The sequence below is a fragment of the Diabrotica virgifera genome, chromosome 7 (assembly GCF_917563875.1).
Source record: "Diabrotica virgifera virgifera chromosome 7, PGI_DIABVI_V3a".
NCBI classification, from domain to species: Eukaryota; Metazoa; Arthropoda; class Insecta; order Coleoptera; family Chrysomelidae; genus Diabrotica; species Diabrotica virgifera.
Window position 1 is genome coordinate 24,263,705 of NC_065449.1, and position 12,255 is coordinate 24,275,959.

At 33.2% G+C, this 12,255-nt stretch overlaps 1 protein-coding gene across 1 annotated transcript in view; it reads left to right on the plus strand.

The window, feature by feature from the left end:
* Positions 1 to 6,296: 6,296 nt before the first annotated feature.
* Positions 6,297 to 12,255, plus strand: part of LOC114324795 (serine protease gd-like) — a 66,264-nt gene continuing 60,305 nt past the window's right edge. Inside the window, exon 1 of the mRNA XM_028272642.2 lies at positions 6,297 to 6,699. The gene's annotated coding sequence lies outside the window, so the exon portion shown is untranslated. The remainder of the gene's footprint in view (positions 6,700 to 12,255) is intronic.

Here is a 12,255-nt window from a genome sequence, read left to right on the forward strand (position 1 = left end):
ACCAAAAAAATCACACAAAATAAAAAAATCAACATAAAATTCTAGAGCGCCAAGCCATTGGACGGAGCCCATTGGGGCTCGGTACAATGGCTTGGAGCCCAAGCAAGCAATTTTAGTTCCCGCGGATAAGTAATTAAGAGGATAAAAGGCTTAGAGCGCTTAACGCTGGCCTAGTTTTGCATTCGATCAGGGTACCACATTGGAATCCTATTACCCAGGGTTCCATTGTGAAGAGCATTTGGCTGATAGTTGTGCCCCTATCGCGCATCAGCGTGCTATAGGGGGGAAAGGGATGGCCTGGGGCATTGGAGCGAGGTGGGGTGATCCCTGTATTTATACTCGGGCCAAAACACCTCGCCCCAATGAATTGTTACACCCGAATATATCTTTTTCGAAAGGGTGAACATCTCCCACAGGTCGGGTTGAATCAAATTGCTTGCTTGCTTGCTTCAAAATTGGAAAGCGGCATTGGTGTGACTGATAATAAAAATTAATTTTTCATTCATAATCTACAATACAACAACACATTAATTTTTTTTTCCTTTCGCCCAAATTTCTATAAATAGTTTTATTAATATTGGATGTTAATGTTAAAAGCAGCATGGGATACCTCCTACTCTACACGGTAAATTATCTTAAATTCTTGTGATAAGAAGGGACACTTGCGAAGTGTTTTGTTTCTTACCATGTGTTTCCACTAGGAATACTGACCCTGTCGCCGTCTCCTATTTTATTTATGAGGTTTTAGTCTGTACATGATGTATTTATTATACCTATTATTTGATGAATTGGTAGTCTTGTCAGTTATTCTGTTGTTTTGGCACTGAATATATGAGTAAACAGGGTTGCTAGGTCAGTTTTAATTCTTTAGTAATTTTAATTTTGTATAATAAAATTAGATGATACTTATAGATACGTGTATTTTATAAATACCTAAAAATAGATTTTTTGTAGATACTAAAAAAATACACGTGATATAGGGATGGGGGGTTGGTTCGCCTTAAACCTCACCATGTATCACCAAGGGGGTGGGGGGGTTAAAAAATGCAAAAAAAACATCACGTGATTAATGGACGGCCTAAAGAAGACTGAACTGAATCAAAATACTCGGGCTAGTATGGCAATTATAGTGAAATAATATACCGCAGTCTGTATTTAGCGACCTCTAATGAGAAATAATGAAGTGAATGTCATCAAAATAGAGATATTTAACATAATTATTAATAATATTATTATAAACTAAGAAAGTGAAAAAAGTATATTAAAGTGTGTAAATGTATTTAGTTTCCTTAGCTAAGCGCTTTCGACATATATGTCATCTTCAGAGCTAATGCTACAATAAAAAGTTAAACTACTGAGTAAAAAGATGTCTAAGTAAAAAGTTTTTTAACTTACGTCAAAGTATAAAAAAAGTACCACTACTTCAAGTTGTAGGTGTTTGCATATTAATAAAGCTGGTCTCTTGTGCAACTCCGGATGATGAAATATTATTTCAATTTTAATTAAAGCCGATGAAACGGGATAACTATTCGGAAACAATGTCCCTACTCGAATAATATTAACATATACGTATTGGTCTTCTTCCGTCTGCCAACGCAAGGGCGATTCGACTAAAAGGAATAGACAAAAACAAGCTGCAGATGAATAGACTGCATGCTGAGGATAGTATAGTATAGTTGATCCAAAACATGGCATAACCCAGACATCCAAAGTGAAAGTTATCCTTCAACACCAAATTGTTCTATATGGTCCACACAATGTCCAGAAAAAAGTCACACCATTTTGAGCGTCGGGTTTGGGGGGGAGAGGGGGGAGAAATCGGTAAATTGGTAGTTTTTTAAGTTTTTCGCCAATATTTCTAAAACTATGCGGTTTAGCATGAACAACCTTTTATACAAAAATGTTCTACATTAAATTTGAAATAAAAAAGGCCCTATGCATAATCTTTCTAAAATGAATGGTTCCAAAGTTACGGAGGTAGTATATTATAACTGGTCCAAAAAAAGGCCTAACCCAAACATCCAAAGTAAAAGTTTTCCTCCAACACCAAAATGTTCTATATGGTCCACATATTGTTCAGTAAAAAGTTACACCATTTTGAGCGTCCGGTTTAAGAGCGAGATGGGAGAGAAGCCGGTAAATTAGTAGTTTTTTTAAGTTTTTCGTCAATATTTCTAAAACTATGCTTTGGCGTAAACAATGTTATATAAAAAAATGTTCTACATGAAATTAAAAACAAAAAATGTTCTATACATAATTGTTATAAAATCAACGGTTCCAGAGTTACGGAGGGTGAAATGTCAAGATTTTCGATACTTTTCATATTTTTTGGGCAATATTTTTGATATAACTATACCAAAAACCCAGACATCCAAAGTGAAAGTTATCCTCCAACACCAAATTGTTCTATATGGTCCACATAATGTTCAGAAAAAAGTCACACCATTTTGAGCGTCGGGTTTGGGGGGGAGAGGGGAAAGAAATCGGTAAATATAAAAAGTATCGAAAACCTCCACTTTTTACCCTCCGTAACTCTGGAACCGTTGATTTTATAACAATTATGTATGGAACCTTTTTTGTTTTAAATTTTATGTAGAACATTTTTCTATAGAACATTCCTTACGCTAAAGCATGGTTTTAGAAATATTGACGAAAAACGTAAAAAAACTGCTAATTTACCGACTTCTCCCCCATCTCCCCCCCAAACCGGACGCTCAAAATGGTGTAACTTTTTACTGAACAATATGTGAACCATATAGAACAATTTGGTGTTGAAGGAAAACGTTTACTTTGGGTGTCTGGGTTAGGCCTTTTTTTGGACCAAATATACTCTACTACCTCCGTAACTTTGGAACCGTTCATTTTAGAACGGTTATGCATAGAACCTTTTTTGTTTCAAATTTAATGAAGAACAATTTTGTATAGAAGGTTGTTCGTGCTAAACCGCTTAGTTTTAGATATATTGACGAAAAACCTAAAAAACTACGAATTTGCAGATTTCCACCTCTCTCCCCCCCAAACCCGACGCTCAAAATGGTGTGACTTTTTTCTGAACATTATGTGGACCATATAGAACAATTTGGTGTTGGAGGATAACTTTCACTTTGGATGTCTGGGTTTGGGGCTAACTATACCATACTAGGAGCCGTGTCATATACGTCAACTCAGGTAGTCACAAGAAGGGGGAGTTTTATCTCATCTCTTGTGGAATCTGGTCATGGAGGCCTGATAGTTAGACTTAGCAACGATAGGCATCATGTCCTGGGTTACATGGATGATCAAGTAATCTTAGCCCACGGAAAATTTAATGGCACAGTCAGAGATCGAATGCGGCAGGCTCTGACCGTAGTTACAGAATGGACTTCAAATGTAGGACTTGAGAGGGTTGAGTCCCCTAAATCTAAATGGTACATATTTAAATCTGATGAGTAAAGTAAAGTATCTTGGAATAATATTATACTCAAAACTTTCTTGGAATCAGCAGATTGAACGAATAACCACGAGAGCGATAATTGCGTTAATGATAGCCAGACGCACTCATGGAAAAATGTTTGTTTAAGACAAGACAAGATACATTGGATATTGGATTTATAACCTGGCGGTCAAACTCACAATTAGATATGCATCAATGGTATGGTGTCCAAAAGTGCAGCAAAAAAGTACCACCATCAAATTAAGCAACTTGCAGAGACTTCAAATCTCTCAAAATCACAGGGTCTATGATATGGGCACACCAATAGCAGCTATGGAGGTACATACTATCTACTGGATCGCCCTCCTTTACATATAAATATAAGAGGTAAGGCGAGGCTGGGATATTATAGACTACGAGAAAATCTATGAAACGTACTGGTTAAATAAGGACGTAGTAATACAAATAATGAAACCAGGAATGCCGAATGGATGATGATTTCTGACGATATGACATCCGGGTACAAGCCATTCATTAAAAATTTTATTTTTCAATGCGTTTGTTGAAAATATACATAAAAAGAAAAAAAAAAGATTGTGTGTGTACTTTGTACGCACGTAAGAAGTTATACTTCTACTACATATTATGTGATTTTTAAGACAATACCAAAAATTTAAAAAAATAAAAGAATAAAACGCACACAAACACATTGAAAAATGCCACAAAGAAAAAATTATTTCTGAACGATAATAATTGTTGGCAAAAATTTTAAATACGCATTTTCTGAAAAAAAAAATTATATAACAAATATACCTACAATCATAAAATGCATAAAATAATAAAAAAATAAAAGCTTGCATCGGGAATCGAACCCGTGAATTTCGTGGCGCTTTGATTCGTAATCGAAGCCTAGACTCACTCGTCCAATTCCACATTATTTGTCATGTGGAAAAATAGGGTAACTGAACGTTTTACTGTTTGACAGTTGTTTTGAATATAATTAAATTATGTAGTTTAAATTTTGTGGAAGAAAATATTAAAATATAACAAAACAGTAAGAAAACAATATATTAGATGAAGATTGGTAGAACTTTCGTTGGTAATTAAATTAAGTATGTAAATCAAACATTACATACCTACTAGATAAATAAATCTACGCAAAAAATCATAATTTAAAAATAAAAATCGGACCTAATTTGGGATTTCTCTCTAAAATCCCCATTCTTGAGAAAATAAATGTACAGTAGAGCGTCGATTATCCGAACGTCGATCAACCGAACGACCGCTTATTCGAACTATCGACTCCCGCGTCCCGCACTCGAATACCGAGCAAGCGTTAGTAATTGACGCTTAGAATATCTTCAATTTTCTTCAATATTCTATCCAAAAATAATTATGTTGTTGCAAAGACTGCACTTTTCTGTTTAGTTGCTAGTTGTCATTATCAAGATATAAATAAATATGTAGGTATATAAATATGGCTTTTATTCACTTGTGGATAAATATGTATGACTATAAATATGTATCAATATATTGTAGTTCGATTATCCGAACAAATCGGTTTTCCGAACACCTATGTCCCCCAATTAGTTCGGATAATCGACGCTCTACTGTAATTCAACCTAATCCAAATGTATAATTACAATATGATTATAATAAAAACTACTTACCAAATTAGAATGAGTTTTCCTTGTCCAAAATAGTCCAAAAGTCCAAAAATATAGGTATATGAAAACTATTTCAAAAGGCAGTATAACTATTAACTAACTTTTGTTTGTTGTTTCTTTTCACCAAATTTTAAAACGCAACAACCATAAATAATCTAACTACAGCTGTGCCACAGCCGCCATATTGAATAATTTTTGACATGTCATTTGAACATCCAATCAGAACAAAGTTATAATGCGCATGCGCCGGGATCATAGGTTTTAACATATAAAAATTCACCCTCATATCGCCGGTAAAGAAGTATAACTTCAAAAAATATGAAAGTTATAAAAGTCTATACGTACTCTAACGGTAACAACTGCCCTTTTGCAATTAAAGAAAAGTTTTAATACACAAATTTAATGTTTTAGACCAGGGTATTTAGGAAAAAATAAATCCAACAGCACCTAGAGACTTGCAACTTTTTGAAATATATTTTTCAGGATGACGCCAAGAAAAAAGTCTGCATATTTGTGCAGTATATTAAGGCCAGACTTTGTTATTCGTGAGGTTTTTGGGGTCACTGAGTAAGAATACGCAGTCATAACCGACCCGCCAAGCACCTGTTGCCCAGGGATACCAACTACTGCTACTGCGTTTGGAGTTTCGACAGTTTTCGGCATAACGCAATATTTCCTGAAAATAAAATATTTTTTAGTGCTTATTTATAATGCAAATAATAATTTTTGTAAATTTGTTTTTCAAGCTTCATTTATAACTATTTTACTAAAGTAAAGGTAAAATTTAATTTAAAAAGTTTTGAATGAAAGCTTTTCCGTTCAATTTTGCAGAAAAAACTCGCAAAAAACTTCATAAAAACATGAATTACCACAGAAGTTAAAAAAGTAAACTGTGTGTAAAAATGACCCATTTTTCATTAGCAGATCATTCATAAACAATGATCTTTCTTAAAAATATCTTTTGTTTTCACCTAAACCTTGATAAAAAATTTGTTCCAGCCGGTACGGAATTAAATTAAATTTTAATTTTATTTTATTTGATCAGGCTAAAACCAGTTGTTCAACATCGCGAAAATTTCGTTAGCATTTTTAAAAGGACCCAGTGACGCTACTGGCCAAGCCTCCTGAATCACATTTCTCCCTTCCAATCAAGTGGGTAGGCGTGCTAGCCAGCAGGATTTCCCAGACCCGAATGTTTAATGAGTATAATATCATGTTTTACTCCCATTCTTAAAAAAATAATCGTCCAAGCGCCATCTCCACACAACAACAACACTCTCTCGTGCTAAACACGACGGTCGAGTCTGCCTCAAACTTGAAAACAAAAGAAAACCACAAACTTGAACTTGAAAAAAAAAACGGACTTGATCTTGAAAAACGACTTTATACATTTATTTCTTTTAACAGTATCCAAATTTCAAATGATTTTGTCACCACAGTGTAATGTTCAGAGTTGTAATGGAAAAGAAGGCGTGGGTGATAATAATTCGTGTACATAATATGAATGAGTTATAGACTGTGATTGTGACACAAATTTGTGATTACTTTAGTGTGATATTTTCCAAGTATAACAATACGTTGTTTACAGCGTGATATAAACCACCAGCCTTTTGTCTTAAGGTAAGTTGACCCAGTTTTTATTGTTGTCTTATTTTTGTGCCCATTTTTATACAAACAAACTCTAGCCGACAAATTTGATTTGATTAAAACGTTTGATAAGTTGTCTTGTCGTGTAAAATGCGTAAATGCATACTTAACGATATAAATTTTATATAAACATAGACAGGGTATTTCATGTGATGATAGAGGATCTTTAGCTTACTAGGCCTTAAGAAAAAAATTACTATTACTGTTATTTAAATTTCTTTTTTTTTTCGTCTACATAGCAGCAGAAAGGGCTGTTATCAAAATAACAATTATTTTTAATATTTATATTTAATAACCATAATATCGCACACCTAGTTCAATTGTGCCACAACTGCAAAAAATTCGAATTTTGGGTTAAGGCTGTAAAATATTGCCTATATAATGGCCCATCTAATTCAATACAGCCTGAACTAAAATATTGTTTTGGATAAGTATAAAGTAAGTTACTTCGGTATTTCACTGTAGGGTTTTTGGAGGTTTTGAAAATGCAATATGGCCATAACTGGGAGATGTGGCGATAATATACACTGCCACAATACAACGGATGTAATTCAATACGTTCAATATGGCCACAACTGCAAAAATCAAGAGAGATGTGGCGATAATATACACTGCCACTATACAACCGATGTAATTCAATACAGCCACAACTGCAAAAATCAATTGCTTTTTTCATTATATTGCCGCCGTATCTCCTAGGTATCGTTTTATAAATGACTTTCTTCACAATGCAATATCGTCATAACTATCAAAATCATAATAACGTTTTATTTTTAATAAATTGTAATAAGATCCAGCGAATAACTGTATAATATGCTACCTAAATTGTAATTTCGAAGCCAGTCATTCTCAAAATAAATTGTTTACAGGGCATAACGCGTTTGCTACAGAACGTGTTGCTCATTTCTCGAGAATATTGTGTTTTTCACTTGTGACGCTATTGAACTAGGTGTGCGATATATTTATATTAAAATATATTATACCAACTGGACCAAAAGCCAGGAAAGGTCTAATTTCCTCTAAAATTTAAAGCCCAAAGTATACAAAAACAGTGATATAGGTACACCTATTTTGTTTGGCGAATGGATTTAGTGTCCGCAGTCATATAAACCCAAATAAACAACAACACCTATTTTGTAATACATATTATGAAGTTTTGAAATTTGACGTTTCTAACGTTACCAGATTTATTATTTTTTGGTATCATTTTTCACTTTGGATTTTTAAATACAAAATCCTCTATTATTGTACCTTTATTGAAATCTTGATCAAATGTTTTTAACCATGATATTTGTCTACCAGAACTCCTTATTTTTCGATTTTACGGTTCATAAGTAACTGTAACAACACGTACTTATCATTTTTAAGTATGTGTCCCAAATATACTTTTTTTCGTCTTTTACTGGTGGTAAAAAGTTGTCTGTCTCTTTCCATTCTGTGTACCACCATATCGTTCGTAATGTGATCGGCCCATGGTATTTTCAAAATTCTCCTCAAAAGCCACATCTCAAAAGCTTACAGCTTTCTCAATAATCAGCATTAACAGTCCAAGCTTTGGCATCATAAAAAATAATAAAGTGGATATATTTATCATCCGATACCGAATTTGCAGATTGAGTTGTTGATCTTGAGATCTTAATTGCTCTATTTTGATCAAATTTCTTATTTGGGATTTAGATCTTCCGAATATTTTATTTTGTCCACTTTTTCAATATCTAAAAGTTTGCTACATTACCAAACTAATGTCTACTAATCAAAGGTTCACAATGTCCTCCGTTATTAATTTATCAGGATCTTAAACTTTGGTAGGCTAAAGATCTACTATTACATTTCTTCATGTTTCTCTAGAAAGTAATATTTTTTACTCATCGATAATTCTTTTATTTAGCTCTGTAACACTTACTGATTTAGTTTTCTAACTTCTACTTTTCAAGTCTCCCCAATAAAAATAATATTTGGGATTTAAATCGTGTGAACGAGGTGGCTACTCAATATTACCTAACCTTCTGTATGTGAATCTGCAATGAAATTCTACATTAAATCTGAAGTTTTATTATAATTTATAATATTTTTTGATCTAAATGTTCGAATGCCATTTTTTACTCATTCAGTTTCCTCAAAGCGTTTTAAAATTTTTTTCCACCTACCTCTAACGAAAGTAAACTTTTCCTGACCTGATTGCAGGGAGCAAAGTCGTACTTTTCCTCCCTAGGGAGGGAAAGTACTTTTCTTCCCCAGGGAGGAAAAGTAAAAGTGACGTCATGGTATTTCATTGATGAAATAACTAATTGACGCCCTATACAATATTCTATTATCTATTACGTAAGTATCTATAAATTTTTACGTTTATTTATAGAGCACCCTGTATTTTGCAGAATGTAAAACAGTAAATTGTTATTTTGATTTAACAATGTTTACATTAATAATTTGACTTATATTTGACATTTGACAGTTATACTGTACCTACTTGTTAGTTTTAGTGATCTAATAGATTTTGTCAGTTAGTTATATAAATAAATTATTTAAAAATTAAAAAATTACTTGATATTTGAGGAAGGTGGAAAAATCATATGTATAACATGGGAGTAAAGTGCCTTTTCCTCCCTCGAATGATTACTGCCCTCAGCTACGCGTCGGGCAATAAACTTCATTCTCGGGAGGAAAAGTAGCACTTTCCTCCCTTGTTATACAAATAGCTATTGTACTGTCGCCTTAGGCGACATTTTGTTTGACTGATATTTTGTTTTGTTTCCGTAAAACAATATTCGATGCTATTATATTGGATATCAATATAAACATTTATATAAAAAAACATTGTAAAATCTGTCATAAACACTCTGTATGTAGAATCTCTTTACATTACCTAATTCTCAAAAAACTAAAGTGTAAATAAATATGCACTACAGTGAAAGTTGAAATCGTTCCTTTTATAAGAAGTTTATTTTTGGTTTCATAATGTTTGCCTACTTATCCAAACCGGGTGCTTCAGAAACAGAAAGAAAGTAATGAGGCGAAGTACTATACATTCAAAAATTTATTTTTGCATATAGACATAAGTTACATAAGAAGTTATTGTTGTATAATTATTGTTAAGTACATAAGAAAAAATTATGTGATTGGGCGTTTTCTTAACAATTAATGTACTGTTAAAAATATCACAAGGAAAAATTCCTTGTGATAGTTGTCACCTAAACTCTGCCATGTAAGGTTCTACCTACAACTTCCCAACCAATATGGTTGATGTCATGTGATGCCAGGGGTTAATCTGGAAATATTTTTAACATCCTTTAAAATTGGATAACATAATGTAACCCCAACTGTTTAAAATCAATTTAAGGGTTTTTACCCGTACATTTTTCTGGCTTAAAGCATGTAAACCTGTGATAACACTGATGATGGAATATTGATTCCGAAAACGCTTTGTTGTGATACAGCCCTTTTTAAGTATTTTAAATATACCTTTTACAAAATAAGGTTTTTATTTTTATTAAATGTACTGTTGTTATGTTGATGTTATATGCTATGTTGTTGATGGTATGATGTTGTTTGTTTTCAACTGGCAGCTCATTACAAATCGTTGGCCTAATATGAAAAATGCATAAGTCCAAACTATTTAGTTTTAGACTGTTGATTACATCTATTAGCATTATCCAAAAACTATGTACGGCTCGGTTTTCTTCTAATATAGTTTACTAGAGTTTACTAAAATTGTGAGAATGAAAAAATAGTCCCATATTAAGAAGAAATTGTTTAACAAAATTATGATTTAAAAAAATTGTATTTGCCCAACATTCTTTAATTTGTTATATAGCCTCCACTTTAAAGATTTCCAATAACCAAGTCTTAGAAATGCCGCAATTAAATTGTTTAAAGATAATATAATATCCAAGTTTATTAAAACCATAAAATAATGTTTTGAAAACAAACTTGTTTGATATATTTTTATATCGCAAAATGTAATTTACGTTTTCCTAAAATTTACAAAACATGTAAATTTACAAGCTATTAAGCTATTAACATATAAAGTGTTATTATTTTCATCCTTACATAAGTGTTATATAGAGTGTATCAATAAATAATATAAACCTAACAAATACTTTAAAGGCAAAAACCTTCATACCTTCTGACGTATGGAACTGAAACTTGTACGCTTCGTTCAAAAACTTTTCTGGTGCATTTCCCTCTCTCTTGATTACATGCCCTAGCCATCTATTGACACAAAAACTGAAGCCTAATTACCATTCCCAGCAAAGAGAAATGTTGAATGAATTATTGAACATCAACAATTGGATGCTGATTTTTCGAGCAAAATCAATCCAAGCGATGAAACAGATTTTCACTTTAATTAATCGTCAAAATTGCGTCATTTGAGGTACTTAGAACCCACATATGACTGTCCCCAATGTGTCACTGTTTGTTGCGGGTTTAGGACTGGAACCATGAATGTGACACAAACTTCAGTGACTCAGAGAGCTGTGGAACGGAAAATTCTCAATATTCAGTGATGACAAATCCAATACAGAGATAATAAGACGATCAAAAGGTAAGTAACAAAAATGTGATCCAGAAGGTCGCCGTGTTAAAATGGAACTGGGCAGGACAAACAGGAATAATGGAAGACAACCGTTGTACGAAGCAAATTCTTGAATAACGACCAAGGCCAAGTAGCAGAAGTAGAGGTAGACATCAAACCATGGAGTGATGACATCAATTGAATGGCCGGTCACGAATGGATGTAAAAAACAGTGAATAGAAATGCACACCTAAGCGTGGCTTACATCCGACCAATGGATGGAATAGTTGTTGATGATGATGATCACTGAATATAATAGGAAACAGAAATGCAAAAAGGAAATTGTAGAGAAGATGCTGCGAGAAGATAGAACGATCTGCAGAAATATCAAGACCCTCGGGACCCTAGGACTCTCAGGAACCTAAGAACCCTCAGATAAGTATATAAACATTCCAAAAGTTGAGTATACTCGGAAAATTCACACATCTAAAAAAACTTTTTAAGTTAGATACACTTTCTGCAGTCTATTAAGCTGATGCTCTGGACATAAAATATCGTGATTCACATAACAGGAGAGCATAACTTGAAAGTTTTTGGGAAAATTGCTTTATGGCAAAAGACGTGGTAGATGAAGACGAGCCAAATAGGCAATAAAAGCATTTGAGACATATAAATCTCAAGGTATGACGAACGGACGAATTTATCCAATCCGTCTACAGAATAGAAATGATGTTATGTACTAAAAATTATATAATATAATACTACATGCCATCTTAGCATTGTGGTACATACAAAGCGCATTGAGGCTCATAGGAGTGTTAGTGGATTGGTTGAAAGTGCATACATCAAACACAATATAGGGGAAGTCGGGGCAAAGTGAACCAGTTAAGATTTGTCAAATAATATGACTTATACGAAAATAATAATTACGACTATTTTTTGTTCATACGATAGCAGAACCATTTGGCTACATATTCCAATATCTAAAAACTAAAAAACAGTTTTATGTAATATGC